General features: G+C 41.8%; 1 protein-coding gene across 4 annotated transcripts in view; it reads right to left on the bottom strand.

Annotated features, from left to right (window-relative positions):
• Nucleotides 1-12,486, bottom strand: part of NGF (nerve growth factor) — a 58,371-nt gene extending 45,885 nt beyond the window's left edge. For all 4 annotated transcript variants that reach the window (XR_006276510.1, XM_043500597.1, XM_038380052.2 and 1 more), the window contains exon 1: nucleotides 12,346-12,486. The gene's annotated coding sequence lies outside the window, so the exon portion shown is untranslated. The remainder of the gene's footprint in view (nucleotides 1-12,345) is intronic.
• Between the last annotated feature and the right edge of the window lie 3,592 nt (nucleotides 12,487-16,078).

Genomic DNA, 16,078 nt, shown 5'->3' with positions numbered 1-16,078 from the left:
GAGTGGAGGCAGGAGGCGATGCTGAGGCTAATGGGGAGCAAACAGACACGATGAAGTGTCTGGTGGAGCTGCAGGAAAGCCAACAGGAGCACAGACCTCCGCTGCATCCATTGTATAACCGCCTGACCTCCTCCCCAAGTTCCATATCCTCCTCACCCAGACATCCAAGAACACGGGGGTAGGGGGGGAAGAGGGAGAGGCTCCGGGCACCCGGCCACTGCACTCCAGAGGATGGCCCAAGCGACAGAAAGCTGTCATTTAAACAGTTTGCTTTTTGTAGCCACACTACAAATCCATGTGGCCTTGTCCTTCCCTCCTCCCACACCCGGGCTACCTTGTCAGTTATCTCTCTCTCTTTTATTTTTTTTTTAATTAATATAGAGAATGCATGGTTTCAAAACAATACTTACTTTATTTCGAAGAGGGGGAGGGAGGGTGGTTTGGTTACAGCGAACTAAAATCAACTAAGGGGGGGTGGGTTTGCATCAAGGAGAAACACACAGAACGGTCACACCGTAGCCTGGCCAGTCATGAAACTGGTTTTCAAAGCCTCTCTGATGCGCAGTGCACCTAGCTGTGCTCTTCTAATCGCCCTGGTGTCTGGCTGCTCAAAATCGGACACCAGGCTATTTGCCTCAACCTTCCACCCCTCCATAAACATCTCCCCCTTACTCTCTCAGATATTATGGAGCGCACAGCAAGCAGCAATAACAATGGGAATGTTGGTTGCGCTGAGGTCTGACCTAGTCAGCAAACTGTGCCAGCGAGCTTTTAAACATCCAAAGGCACATTCTACTACCATTCTGCAGTTGCTTAGCCTATAGTTGAACTGCTCCTTACTACTGTCCAGGCTGCCTGTGTAAGGCTTCATGAGCCATGGGAGCAGGGGGTAGGCTGGGTCCCCAAGGCTAACTATTGGCATTTCAACATCCCCAAAGGTAATTTTGTGGTCTGGGAAGTAGGTCCCTTCTTGCAGCTACTCAGGCAGCCTGGAGTTCCTAAATATGCAAGCGTCATGCACCTTTCCCGGCCATCCCACACTGATGTGGGTGAAACGTCCCTTGTGATCCAACAGTGCTTGCAGCACCATTGAGAAGTACCCCTTGTGTTTATGTACTGGTTGGCAAGGTGGTCCGGAGCCAAGATGGGAAATATGCATTCCATCTATCACCCCACCACAGTTAGGGAACCCCATTGCAGCAAAGGCATCCACTATGACCTGCACATTTTCCCAGAGTCACTACCCTTGATAGCAGAATGTCAGTGATTGCATTGGCTACTTGGATCACAACAGCTCCCACAGTAGACTTGACTTGCCCACTCCAGATTGATTCCTGACTGACCGGTAGCAGTCAGGCGTTGCAAGCTTCCACAGGGCTATCTCTACTCGCTTCTCAACTGTCAGGGCAGCTCTCATCTTGGTATTCCTGCGCTTCAGGATGGCGGGGGGGAAAGCAACTCAGAGTTCCAGGAAAGTGGCCGTACTCATGCAGAAGTTTCACAGCCACTGTGAATCATCCCATACTCACAACACTATGCAGTCCTACCAGTCTGTGCTTATTTGCCTGGCCCAGAATCGGCGTTCCACTGTATCAACCAGCCCCACTGTCGCCATGATGTCCCAATTGCCACAGCTTGTGCTTTCAGGGATGTCTGTATCCATGTCCTCATCAAAAGCCTCCTTGTGCTGGCGTCTCTTAGCCCGGTTCCGCATATACTCCAGGATAATGTGTGAGGTGTTTACAATGCTCACAACAGCAGCGGTGATGGTGAGCTGAACAGGGTCCATGCTTGCCGTGGTATGGCGTCTGTAGGAGAGCAGAGTTGCAGCAGAAGCGGTGGATGACGACGGTTAGCAGACCTACTGCAACGTCTGCTGACAGCAGCACCCAGGACACAACAGCCGTGGAGATGGTGAGCCGAGCTGAGCGGACTCAATGCTTGCCGTGGTATGGCGTCTGCACGGAAAAAAGGCGCAAAACGATTGTCTGCCTGTTGCTTTCACGGAGGGAGGGGTGACTAACAACATGTACCCAAAACCACCCACGACAATGTTTTTGCCCCATCAGGCATTGGGAGCTTAACCCGGAATTCCAATGGGCGTTGGAGACTGCAAACTCAGAAATACAACACTGCATCAGTTGAGTTTAGAAGATTTTCTTCACATCCAGAATAACTTGAGTCAAATTTAATATCCAGAAATGTATGGCTCAGCCTGCTTCCCTACTGTTTACCTGATAAAACTGCCCACTGATGGGTGGATTTTTTTTTTTAAAGCCTTGATATGTAGTTATCTCAGGGCAGGTCTTCCCTACGGGGTTAAGTCAACCCAAGTTATGCAACTCCAGCTATGTGAATACCATAGCTGGAGTTGACGTAACTTAGGTCGACTTACAGCGGTGTCCACACCACACTGGGTTGATGGGAGAAACTCTCCTGTCGACTTAGCTTATGATTCCCGTTCAGGTGGAGTACCGGAGTCAACGGGAGAGCGTTCTGCGGTCGATTTAGCTGGTCTTCACTAGACCCACTAAATTGATCCCCAGTGCATTGATCGCTGCAGCATCGATCCCCAGTAAGTGTAGACATACCCTCAGTATCAACTTTCAGACATCTGCATGATAGAAACTTAGTCCTTTTTTGCTTCTGTAAAAATGTGAAGGGCCAAATTCATCCCTCCATTAAAGCCACCAGAATTGCATTGCTTACATCAGGGCTGCATTGAAAAGTGTTTAATCACTGATGGCTACATTGTTTCATAGTTACAGGTTTGATTCTAGAAGGTGCTCAGCATTGGAGTCAATGGGACTCCTCATATGGTTAAAGTTATGCATGTGCTTTGTGGCAAAAGTGCTCAGCACCATGCAGGAGCAATCCCCATCAGAAGTGATGACCAGATGAAGATGCATTATGCACAATTTCAGTTATCCTTGAAGTTACTAGAAATCTCTTTGAGACTAACTGGAGCCTAAGTGTAGACATGCTTTTTCATATTTCAGTGAACTACCCAGCACATGGCCACCTCTCATAATAAAGGGTAAATTTCAAAACAGAAAAGTGCTCACTTCTGAGCCAAAGCTGTTTAACCAGGAAACAAAGATAACATATAGCATGGGGTGGTTGGCAAGTCCACATGTGTAAGATTTCTGATTAACTTAATGCACTTTCTCTGTTTTTTATTTAGATTTCATATGGCTCTGCTGAAAACAATATAAAGAAAATGAGTGAATGAGATCAACTCTGTTAAAATCAGGAAAAGTTCTGAGGCACAATTACACACTCCATCACTTAGATGAAAAAAATGTGAAATTAATGAGTTGTAAAACATCATAAAAATGTTTAGACTAGCAAAACCACACTAGCTGACAGCCAGAAAAATACTCAGAGTAGTAGGAAATCGTCAAAGAAATAATCCCCATCCCATTGACATTGATAATCTACCTTCCTCTGTGTGACTAAAGACTGTGAAACAGTCTAATCTTCTTAGTTTTCCAAGCAGCCACCCTATAGAAGGGATCTCTAAGTAAGCATATCACAGCAACTTCAACACTGTAGCACCTCTCACAAATGTAGCAATTAAAAATAAATGACTAGCCACCAAAGTGAGAATCATGATCACATTATTTCTGGAAAGGATTTGATATTTGAATCACATCTATGAATGTCCTAGCTTTGAGGGTTGGCAAGTCTAAGTTATCCAAAAAAAAAAAAAAAAAAAAAGCCAAAAATCACCTCACGTGTGGATGGACAATTTTTTCTCTTTATGCTTGAAACAGTTTCCACTGAAATGAGTGGGAATTTTGCTACTTAATTCAGTGGGAGCAGGATCGGCCTTTTTATTGGCGCATTGTTATGATATACCACGGCAAGGGACATGAGATTTTGGAGATATAATTATACATTTAAAAAATTATCTTTTGGAAGAGCCCTTTTAGAATACATTCAGGTTTCAGAGTAGCAGCCGTGTTAGTCTGTATTCGCAAAAAGAAAAGGAGTACTTGTGGCACCTTAGAGACTAACAAATTTATTTAAGCATAAGCTTTCGTGAGCTACAGCTCACTTCATCCGATGAAGTGAGCTGTAGCTCACGAAAGCTTATGCTCAAATAAATTTGTTAGTCTCTAAGGTGCCACAAGTACTCCTTTTCTTTTTGAGAATACATTCAGTGGACCAACTTCAGTTTTCAATTTTAGAAACTTCTTGAGCAAATCTATAACCGTATCAACTGAATCAGAAGTTGCAGGTATAGTACCACTTAACAGTCAGTGGGTTCTTGGCCAGGAACGTCTGAATGATATCACCAGGAAAATAACTTTGGGGGTTGCCAATCCAAGGAGAATGCCTTAGGTTTGACAAGCTGCAGAGCCTGTATCATGCAACTTCTTTGGATTTTTATTGGAGACTGTAACCATAACACAATTTTTTTTCCAGAGGATTCCACTGAGAAATCTGGAAAGTGTAATCATGCAATACAACTGTTCCCAGTAATGGAGAATGTGATTTTGATAGGGGTTGATATGGCCTTCTGCCAATGGGAACCACTTTACAGTAACTCTTTGAGGCTTTATGGCAAGTGCAGGATCCTTGGAAAAAGAAGAAAGGATCTTTGCTAGGAGGTAAATATTTTTCTCCTCCGTGTTTGAGATGGAGTCCAAAGGGTTTCATACACTGAAGCAGGAGATTTAAAGTGATACTTTCACTCAGGCTTTTCAAACTATCTTGTACAAAAGTTTTGATCTGGGACTGGGACTCTGCTCCACCAAAATGTCATCCAGATTTGGAAATACAAAGGGCCCTGGTCTTGATTTGATAGCTTTAATTTTCACCATGAATAGCTCTATAGGGCCTGAAGAAGAGCTCTGTGTAAGCTCAAAAGCTTGTCTTCACCAACAGAAGTTGGTCCAGTAAAAAGTATGACCTCTCACACCTTGTCTCACCACTAAATTTGACCATTATCCAATGCACAGCACTGACCTTGTATATAGCTTTCTATACAGTATAACATTCTGTGTATTGACTCTTGTGCATGGCTGAGCAGCACATTCATTATAAGCCCCTGTCTTCAGGTGCTTATAACTCTCAGAGAAACATAGCCTTTGGGCTCAAAAGTCTCATGCTTGATCTTAGAATAAAGGAGGCTTTTGTGTGCCTTGAGAGCTCAGTATAATTCTATTTGGCCTTTTATGCATTCTCAAAGTATGAAAAAAGTTCACATATTAAAAAAAAAAATTCAGACACATTTGAGGGGCTGAACTCTATTAACCACTTCAAATGCAGTTGTGCTTACTGAGGACTTTATTAAAGATCTACCGTTTAGACATTTAGGATCTGCTCCTTCTCACATTTTTACTTCATGAGTTATTCCTGATTTAAACAAGTGTAAGAGGAATTAATCATTCCCAATTAATGTATAAGAGTCAAAGTTACATATACCACACGGGTTGCTTGGCTTTGTCTTTAGGGAAGTTCAGAGGCAGAGGACTTCAACTACAGGCACAAATCAATGAGTGCACAGCTGGAGCCATCAGACATTGCAGTAATGTCACTTTATGCACAACGCATCATAACTTGGTCATACTTGCACATTCCATAGAGTATAAAACATAGATTGTAATAGCAATATAAGATGCTACTTTATGCTTCCTGTAGGAAACATAACATTGGTATTTCCAGACTTTAATTGTACTTTTATCTGAGCTAGAGTAACTGAGATGCTATTTATATTCACATAAATCTTTAGTCCTTTCTGGAACATTCCTGAGCTATTTGCCTCTATATGGGGAGGGGGGGAGTATTAATTTAAAATGAATGAAATATTTGCTTTTTAATATGAACTCGCTGTGTTACACTGTGGCCAAAAGGGCTAACGCTTGGGTGCTGTGATGGGGTGTACAAACCCCTCTCTGGGCCCAAAGGGGTCAATGGACAATACTGGATCCAGGTAGCCCTGCCCCACCCCTCCAGGTCTGCAGAGAATATTAAATGCTCCACCTGGAGAGAAACCTTAAAAGGGAAAAGACCGGGGAGGAAGACAGACTTGCGGTCAGGGCTCCTGAACAAGCCTTGCTGTGAGGAAGATGAGCTCACCTGAGACTGAAGGTTTAAGGTGTCTTCGTTTTTGCTGTATTGGACTTGCTTGTCTTAGTCTGGGAGTCTTTGGGGGAGACAGATGATAGCATGTGGGCACACCAGAGTGACTGACACTGCTGCCTCTCAAAGGGCTCTGGGTCAGAGGTCAGTGGTTTGGGAGGGCCCTAGCCCCCTGTGATGGGGTGTTCACCCCACATCTGCCCTGAAGAGGTCAAGGTGGCCAGGTGGGCCGATTAAGTGCTTAGGCTGCGCCTGGAGGAGAAGCTAGGGAGCAATGAGGACTAATTAAAGGAGGAAGCTCACCTGGACAGGAACATGCAGGGCAGGTATAAAGCTGGGTAGCTGAGGGCAGATAGGTTGGTATGGAGGAGGCCTGGAGAGTGTCTGAGGTGAGAAGGAAAGGGAGTTTGGCCTGCAGGGAACAGTGTACTTGGAGAAGGAGGCTGATAGAGGCAATGTATGAAATAGTCCTGGGAAACAGCAGCAAAGCGTGGGGCAAACTTAGCTGCTGGTTGTAAGGGCCCTGGGCTAGAACCTGGAGAAAGGGGAACCCAGGCCCACCCCTATCAGCCACTGGGGAAGTGGCACCATTGAGAAACAGTGAATTGAAAGACTGCTTGGGACAGCGGATATAGAGAGACTTTAGTACACAATCCCATCCCTCCACCTGGAAGGGGAAAAATTACAGTGACTAGGTAGGAGGGCCAAGGGAGCAGTTGAGGAGGGGGGTGGGGAGAGAGATGGAGTGAGCACCCACTGGAAGGGGTGTGAGACTGTCGGAGATAATCCCAGCTGTGCCTAGAAGGAGGCACTTCAGTGGTGAGTAGAGCACCATGTGACACTCCCCCACCAACTGCCCTTGTTGTGAGGGTGTAACCTCATTTCCACCCCATCTCCTGCTCTAGTAAGGAGAGAGTAAGAATGTTGAAAACCCTGAAATGAGGATACACCACTGAAGGCCCTTCCTGCTGGGAGGCAAGAGAGTGGAAACCAAGTGCATTGAGCACGAGGCCACCTGGCTCTGCTACAGATATAAAAAACAGAGAACTCTCAAGTAGGCATAGACAGGTTATTTTATTTCTGTGTCTGGCACTGATGCAACTACTGCTGGAATATACTGTCTATTCTCGTGTCCACAGTGTAAGAAGGATGTTAATACATTTGACAAGGGTTAAGAGAAAAGCCATGAGAGTGATTCAAGGATTAGAAAACATGTCTTATAGTTGCGCTACAGGAACTCAATCTTAATTAGCTTCACAAAGAGACCATTAAGGGGTGTCTTGATCACAATCTATAAGCACCTTCATGGGGAACAAATATTTAATAATGGGGGGTCTTCAGTCTAACATACAAAGGTATAATAAGATCCAATGGCTGAAAGTTTAAGCTCGACAAATTCAGACTGGAAATAAGATGTAAATTGTTAACAGTGAGTAATTAGCTATTGGAATAATTTACCACTGGTCTTGGTGGATTCTCGATCACTGGCTATATTTAAATCAAGATTAGATTTTTTTTTTTTTTTTAAGAGATCCTGTGTTCAAAAAAGGAATTACTTTGAGTTAGTTGTGTGGCCTCTGTTATACAGGAGGTCAGACTAGATGATCACAATGGTCCCTTCTGGCCTCAGAATCTATGAGCTTCAAGTGTTCTCTTACTCTGGTATTTCAGGAAGGAGTTAATTACAGTGCCCACTTAGCCTTGTCTGTTGTTCAGCATTTCATGCCTCTCATACCACTTCAGAATATTATTATTCTCCTCATGCTGAAGATCCCTTGTACCCAGAGCCCCATTATTTTCATTGCCTTTCTCTAGACTTTTATTTCAGCTGCATATATTCCAGCCATGATGCAGTATTCACGGCAGGGTTGTATTGACTTTTCTATAATATTTCCTTGCTATTATTTATCTCGTTTGTTTGTTGCACATTTGGCAGATGTCTGTCTTGAGCATCTTATGCTGACAATGAAATTCTTCCTTCAACTTTACTTACAAAATTCATCACTATAGACAGATAACCTTTTTTTTTTTTCCAGCATGCAGAACATTGCACATGATTCCTCTGAATTACAGCTGCCCTCAAATTGACCTATTATATAGTTTTGTTAGGAGTTTTCTGCAGTTCTTTAGTCATAATCCTCCCTGCTCTTGAATAAATATTTTTTTGTGCCCTGGTATGAATCTCTTTCTACAGTGAAGAAATGAATGCACATTGCCTATATCATTCATTTTTCTTTGCCATTAGTCTTTAAACCAGTAGTTCTCAAACTCATGATCCCTTTCACATAGCAAGCCTCTGAGTGTGACCCCCCCCCGCATACATTAAAAACGCTTGTTAAATATATTTAACACCATTAGAAATGCTGAATGCAAAGCGGGGTTTGGGATGGAAGCTGACGGCTCACGACCCCCATGTAATAACCTTGCAATCCCTGATGGGTCCCAACCCCCAGTTTGAGAACTCCTGCTTTAAACAAACCAAATACAGTAGGTATAATCAATGAATTAACGGCCTATATTAAATTTTTTTTTTAAGTGAGCTTTGTGTTCTGCAAGACCACACGGTATTTTACATGTTAAAATACTTTGTGTAAATGAGACTCGGACCCTATTGCCTCTTTGCAGCACTTTGGCGGTGTAAAAGGACCATAAATGTAATTTCCACCAATTTTATAGCCTCTCTTTGCTGTCAGTATGGTGTAAACAAGCCTTTGTATAAATGAGAATAAGGCCCATGTGCTCTGAATGTGCATGCATAAATCATGCTAATGGTTTTTATGAAGTCATATCTAAAGCAGAAATGGTTCTGTAGTATTTGATTACATTATGATTCCTACTGTAAAAGTAATAAAGCATTGAGGCTTGATATATTTTTTTAAAGGTATTTAAGTATCTAACTCCCATTGATTAAGGTTCCAAAAGTACATTTTACTGACCTTTATTTTTACAGGAACTTGGGGTGAGGAGTTAGTTTAAAAGGTAGAGTTAAAACTTATGAATTTTTAGGGCACTTAACTTAGGAAAAATATTTTTCACAGCATGATTTGGCTTTTCTGTTCCAGTTGCAGTTCTTGTTGGAGTCCAAATCTTGGGTTTCTAATCGATGAACTGTCTTCTATGTAGAAAACACTTCAGTAGGTAGATCCCATCTCCTTCACAAGTCTCCTGAGTCTTCTCTGGTTCATTGCCTAAGTTACTTCTTGTTGTTCTCTCCAGACATGGTTGTAGTAGATGAATGTTTATATTCTTATGGGTGGCCTACATTGCCTATAGGAGTTCTTGTTCTTTCAGGAGGCCAGATTTTCAGATGGTATAAATTGGTGTATTCACACTAAAGTCACCCATTTAATCCAGCTGAGAATCTGGCCCACTATCTGCATGTGGATCAGGCTGGGTGTCAGTCCCCAGTTCCTTCAATCTCATCATAAGCAGAAAATCCAAGAGGACACTGAGCCAGAGCTTTTACTCTGCTTCCATTTGGGGAATTAATTCCAGGCCATTGCATCTTTTAATATTTAGCCTATAGTGAAGTCAACTATTTCCATTTCTAATGGTGACAGTTCAGGCAGCAGACTTTTCCCCGAAAGTGTGTGTTAGTGCTAAAATTACTCCCCAACAATGGACTGAGTATTGCAAGACTTGCTGGAGGAAACTTAGAAAAACATCTCTTTTCCCTGGTTTTCAGAAGTGGGATATGTGTGTAAGGGCTCCATTGTTCAACAGAGAGGTATACACGCGCATAGATGTGCAAAGGAAGGACTGGTTAACAAACACCATTAGAGCTGTTCATTAATGGAATCTCGAGCAATTTCTTTCTATGCTTTATCAAATAAACCCATTACAGTCATGGGGATGAGATGGCAATTGCCAGCAGAGGTCACCATTGCTTTAGATGGTTTGAAAGATCCTGGCTTCATTTGCTTTTGTAGGGCAGAGATTTTAATGACACTCAACAACCTCTAATTCCACCAATATTGGACTGATTTTATTGGTGTTGAGATTTAATTTCAGCCTTTTACTACAGATTGCCTACAGTACTTGCACTTGAAATACAGAATTGGTCCTCAAATAACTACACAACTGCATTACTGCCTTAAAAATAAAAGTACTGGGGAATTGTATACATGTCAGAATAGCCTTTAAAATTTAAAATAGAAAAGGTGGTCAGAATGCAAGAAATGTTCATTAAAATATATTAGGATTTTCAAATGGTTTTTTAAATTTTTTTATTTCTTTAAATAAACTCAAATTAAGAGTAAAAGGGAGCATCTTATACATGACCAAAGCAAGTGGAGTCATAAGTGAGCTTTTGGGATCTAATCTACCCATTAATACACTGCTGCAGCCTCCACTTCGCACAGCTTCAGTTCCTACATGTGCCTCAGCCATCTCTCTTCTATATGCTCCTTAAAGGAAGGGCAGTTAGCGTAACACTGACCTCCAAAAACATGTTCAGTTTTTCTAAACCCAAATTTTGATGCACATTTTAAAGCAAGTGGGTAACAATTGTAATGAATTAGTGTTGCGACTGTTTTTATTTAATACATGTGTCAGAATAAGCCATTGTGCTCTTTGTAAAATACAGACTTCTTTTTGCGAATACAGACTAACACGGCTGCTACTCTGAAACCTGTGCTCTTTGTGTAACTCTTAACTGAAAGCCCAAGAACACAGCTCAGAAGAGGAATTCTTAAATTTTGGGTGAAGAAATTAACATTGCGTAGCTAACACGCAGAGAAAGTAATGAGCAATATAGTCATCACTATTTCCTCTGCTATTACATTGTGAAATAGATCCCTTTAGGGTGAGTTGTCTGCATTTCTCAAGTTGTTGAATAATTACTTCTACTTTGCATATACTCAACAGAAAAGTTACTGTCTTGCTGTAAGATCTCTCCAGATCCTGCTGAGATTTATCATAGAATGACTCATTCATTTGAGGGCCAAATCCTGCTTCTCTTACTTATTTGGACAGTCCACTTAATCTGGCCATTGATCCCATTGTTGCAGTCCTCTTGAGAAAGTACTGACACCACAGCAACCTTGCAAGTTTGACACACACGACATCGCAGGTGACGGAATTGTTTTAAAGGAACTTCTTTCTGTAATGTATGCAGCAACTCGGAACTGTAACCAATGTGCATTTAGGCAGGACCCTCAGATGACTGTCTTGGGGTGCAGAGGAGAACTCGTGTATTTTGTTTTAGCTTATATCAAAAAGTACCCAAGAGGCTTTACTGTGCTACACTTCAAGGCATGAAAACTCCCATGAATTTTTTTTTCTAACAGTTACAGAGCAACTTCCAAGTTGTGACAACTTGGAAAAACCAGCCTGACAAGCAAGCTTACTTTTTTTTTTCCCTAAAAGTTCTGGAGCATATAATAAGAATTTAAAGTGAAGGAAGAAACCCCCAAAGCGCACACAAACTTTGTCAAGTTACATTTTGTTCTGAGCTCCCCAAATCTCATTCTGTTTCCCTGACTGGGGTCCCCATCTCTGTCTCTCTGACTAGTGTCTCTCCTAAATAAAACAGCTTTATCATCAAATACAAATCAATAAACACTCAGTTTCATCCTGTCACAACAGGCAGACAACAAGGAGTTTGTAAGCTTTTCCATGTGAAACTAGAGAATCGGTATCTCTGGTGGACTGCTGCTTCTGCCAATGTCTGATAGCCTTGAATCAATTCTGCTCAGCCTTACACCACAATTCAGCTCTGATAATGAACGTTTTCTGAACTAATGTAGGATTGTTTTAGGAGAAATGTGGCTAATGTTAAATGAGCCTAATTCTCTGAAATGAGCAGGGTAATGGTGATTTCTTAGAAGATTAACTGAGGTACTTGTGAACATTAAATTAGTCTGATTTATCTGAGTGAAAACAGATGAGAGAGAATCCTTGTATTCTTCTAAGACTGGGGTGGTCTGTAAGGATGTGTCACAGGTTTTTGAACTTAGCCACCAACACTTATTGAAGTCTTCCAGATAAGCATGACGTCAAACCTGTATTAGGTCCATTTTAAGTCACAACACACCAACCAAAATATGGGAAAAAATCTTAGGCTTTTTGCATAAATGTTACTTTCTAGTCACAGCCAGTACGATCCATCTTTCAAACACATCTGGACTGCCCCCATCCAAGAGGATGAGGTTCAGAGTATACAAAAACCATGTTTAAGTATAAAAATCCCAAACTTCTACAACAACCACCGTGATTGCTTTGTGAAAGCCCTTTGATCAGGGTGTTGTCACTCACCTCTGAGCTGTACCCTGAACACCACTGGGAGATGGAATCCTAAGGGGTGCCCAAGCTGTTCGGTAGACTGTAGTATCCTAGTTTGTGGACACTTTCCCAAATCAGATGAGCCATTCACACACACACTCTGCTTCTCCAGCCTTATTCACTGCTCTGAGGGGTGAGAGCAGCACTGACTCATTTGAGATTCAAGCTCCCCCTGGGTCCTAGTGCCTGGAAACCAGAGATGCATTGATTCAGGAAACCAACCTTTGGCTCAGAGCCTAAATCCATGCAGAGATGCACAGATGTGCAGTGGAAGTTTCAAAGTGTGTGCACAGACTCTGTAGGAATATGCACAATAAATATTAAGCAAGACCAGGGACTCCCCACTGCATAAATCCAACACTTTATTCTCGGCTACAATCAGTGATTTTATAAATGTATTAGAGCATAAGCTTTCGTGAGCTACAGCTCACTTCATCGGATGCATTAGCTCACGCTCTAATAAATTTGTTAGTCTCTAAGGTGCCACAAGTACTCCTTTTCTTTTTGCGAATACAGACTAACACGGCTGCTACTCTGAAACCTATAAATGTATGTTAGCTTCTGGTCTGCATCTTAGTTCCTGCCTCCTGCACTAGACACTGATCTTGGTCTTAAAGGAGCTGCATGTGTGTAGAGGGACCATCCCAGCTCCCTGTGGGATGGGTCCTCATAGCAATGGCTTATAGCGTCCCTCTTCACAGCACTCTGCTGTACAAAAGCCAAGATTACATCGCACAATAAAGGGAGATACAGGGAAGCTTCTCAATTCTTTGTGTGCAGGAGGATTAAATGCATTGAGAAATTAATAGTGTCTCAGACACTGAGGATTTTGTCACCAGTGTCTGGGAGGGATATTGAGAAATACAGAGAAGAAAGGCAAGAGGAACTCTGGAAAATCTTGTTGAAGAGCTATAGACAGACCCCAGAAAAAATCAACCCACTCAAAGAATCTTCTAACAAATCCCTGGTTTGGCCATTTTGGACTTCAGTTACCATTCTGTTGCATGGAACGGGCCTTGGAGCTTCCCAGAGACAGGAGGGATAGAAGTTAGATGTTCCTCCTCCAACATATTGTCCCCTGCCATTTGGCTGCTACACATTTTAGTAGTATAGGAATTATCACACATTTTAGCACTTCTAATTCCATTCAGCAGATAGCAGTGATGTGAGGAGAGGCATGCTGTTTCTTTAAATCCATCTCAGGAAACCATATATGCAAGAGGGAGATGGGGAAGATTCTAGATAGAAGCTGTACAGTGAAACAGAGGGTATGTCTATACTATGGAGATAAGTTATATTGCATAGTTATGCCATTATTTGTAGTGAAGATGCAGCCTACAGTGCGAGAAAGTGTTTTTTCTGAACACCACCTCCCCAAACAAAGGTAGTTTTCTTGACGGAAGCCCTCTTCTGTCAACATATGTTTTTTTCCTAAAAGAAAAGTGATTTCCCACACAAGGTACTCACCATAGGTGAAATGCTGAAGTCATCATTGAGTCCGCATTCAGGTGGACTGCCATCTGATTCAGTGGGAGTTTTGCCTGGAGATGGCTGTCAGGATTTGGCCTTGTGTTCATATTTCACTATAGAAGTGTGAAGCTATTCTTGTGGTGAAAATTTGTATTGCTCAGCTAGAAACTGCTCATATTAAATCTTTATACTGGAAAATCTGAAAAACCATTATGAGCAGCCTTGAAACAGACACAAAAAGACCACTCCTTCTGTATAAAAGTCACTGAACCTTAAATCTAAACTCTAGTGCTCAGAATTTCTGCAATGGATTTTATGACCGGAGCTCCTTGTTTTCCTGCAAAATCAGTATGGACTTTGTACACAGATAACCTTCTTCCCAGGCTGATCTTGCATTTACATTTATTTCATTATCACTGATGTCTGATAATGAAATATCTTTTTTTTTTTTTTACCTTGCCATCCTCAAGTTCACAACATAAGCAGGTGGACCTGAACAAAAAAGATCATTGAAATCTCCCTTGACAAAGGCCAATTCACTGTACGTCAAATTCCCATCATGTCCCAAATAAATTTAACCTCTGGGCTTCTGAAGTAGGTGAATCCTCACAGCTGCAATAATTACTAATTAGAATCCCAAGTGGACTGCTGTCTCAGAGCTGAACTGCAGTTGTTGGCCAGAAGCCATGCATCTCTTCTTTCAGTATTGGCTCAAACCACTACTTAGGGGGGAAATTCTTGTTTCATGAATGGACAGTTAGCCTTACCTCTCTCATTAGTTGGGGGTTGGTTTGTTTTAAATCTGCATATGAATTCACTGGTCATGAAAGTTTGGTGCTGATAGTTTTAATCTGAACTAGAGCAGAGTGTTATTGTTGAATCAGCTGAACCATTGGATAAAGTCAAAAATAGGCACACGCCCATTGTAACAGGATGTAAAAGGGGAAAAGCTGCACTTGTCAATTCAATTTGTTACCCAAATATTATTCCCTTGATTTTTGGAATATCAAAATTGTTAAATCCAAAAAGGAAAGGTTTCAGAGTAGCAGCCGTGTTAGTCTGTATTCGCAAAAAGAAAAGGAGTACCGGTGGCACCTTAGAGACTAACAAATTTATTAGAGCATAAGCTTTCGTGAGCTACAGCTCACTTCATCGGATGCATTTGGTGGGTCTCCTCTGTTTTTTCCACCAAATGCATCCGATGAAGTGAGCTGTAGCTCACGAAAGCTTATGCTCTAATAAATTTGTTAGTCTCTAAGGTGCCACAAGTACTCCTTTTCTTTTTGCGAATACAGACTAACACGGCTGCTACTCTGAAACTTGTTAGCCAGTGTTCTTGAAAGCAGTGCCAAAGTGAAGTGACCTAGAACACCGATTCCCTTAGTGCATCTCTTTCTGCTTCAGAGCTTGACGGGTTCCTTCACTCAGACTAATGCTATGCTTCTTTCACTGGTGGTTTATTTTATTTTTGATATTTAACTGTTCAGGGACCCTGATTTAAAAAACAAATAAACAAAAAACCTAGCTGCTTATTCCTTCTCTAGCTAGCTTGAGGAAATATTCACAATCTATACTGAGTCCTTCTCATTTCATATAGTTCACATTAGTGGGGTGTTCTGGTCAGGCCATAACACCCTCGAGCAAAATAAGTTTTTTTTCTCAGAAAAACGTACCCCAAAACCTGGCCTCATGTATTGGTTTTAGAGATTTGAAAAGAAACCACATTCTGGTAAAATCATATAGCCAAATTTCCAATGATGCCTCAACCCAGCCTCTAAATTTATTCTTGCAGTTTTGCGCACAATTTTTTTTGTCAAGCATACAGCTTTTGCATCTGCGCCTAGAGTTTTATGCATGCAGAAATGTATTGGTGCAAATTCAGAGCCATTTGAAAATTTAACCCTTTTGATAAATTTTGTTTTTTCCCTCAGGACTGTCAGATCATGAGATTTGAAAAATAAAGCATATTTTAATGAAGCTGGACACATTTTCTTAGCCAAGGGTCCTGAGTGATGTAGGAGGCAGTTCCTATTATGCAGTATTTTGGCCCATTCCACCAGCCACAGCGAAAGACTATCAAGCATTCCAATTCCTTCTTTTTCTCTGAACGTAACTTCATATTTCGTGCTGTGAAATTCTCAATTATATAGGGGAACAAACTATAAGTGCAAAAAAGACAGTGAAATGAGGCCCCCAGAGAACCAGAAGTATTTGGAGTATCTCCTAAAACTCTCGT

Source organism: Dermochelys coriacea, chromosome 21 (genome assembly GCF_009764565.3).
Source record: "Dermochelys coriacea isolate rDerCor1 chromosome 21, rDerCor1.pri.v4, whole genome shotgun sequence".
In the NCBI taxonomy this organism is placed as follows: domain Eukaryota; kingdom Metazoa; phylum Chordata; order Testudines; family Dermochelyidae; genus Dermochelys; species Dermochelys coriacea.
The sequence above is the reverse complement of the archived record's forward strand: the minus strand, read 5'-3'. Positions and strand labels throughout refer to the sequence as shown.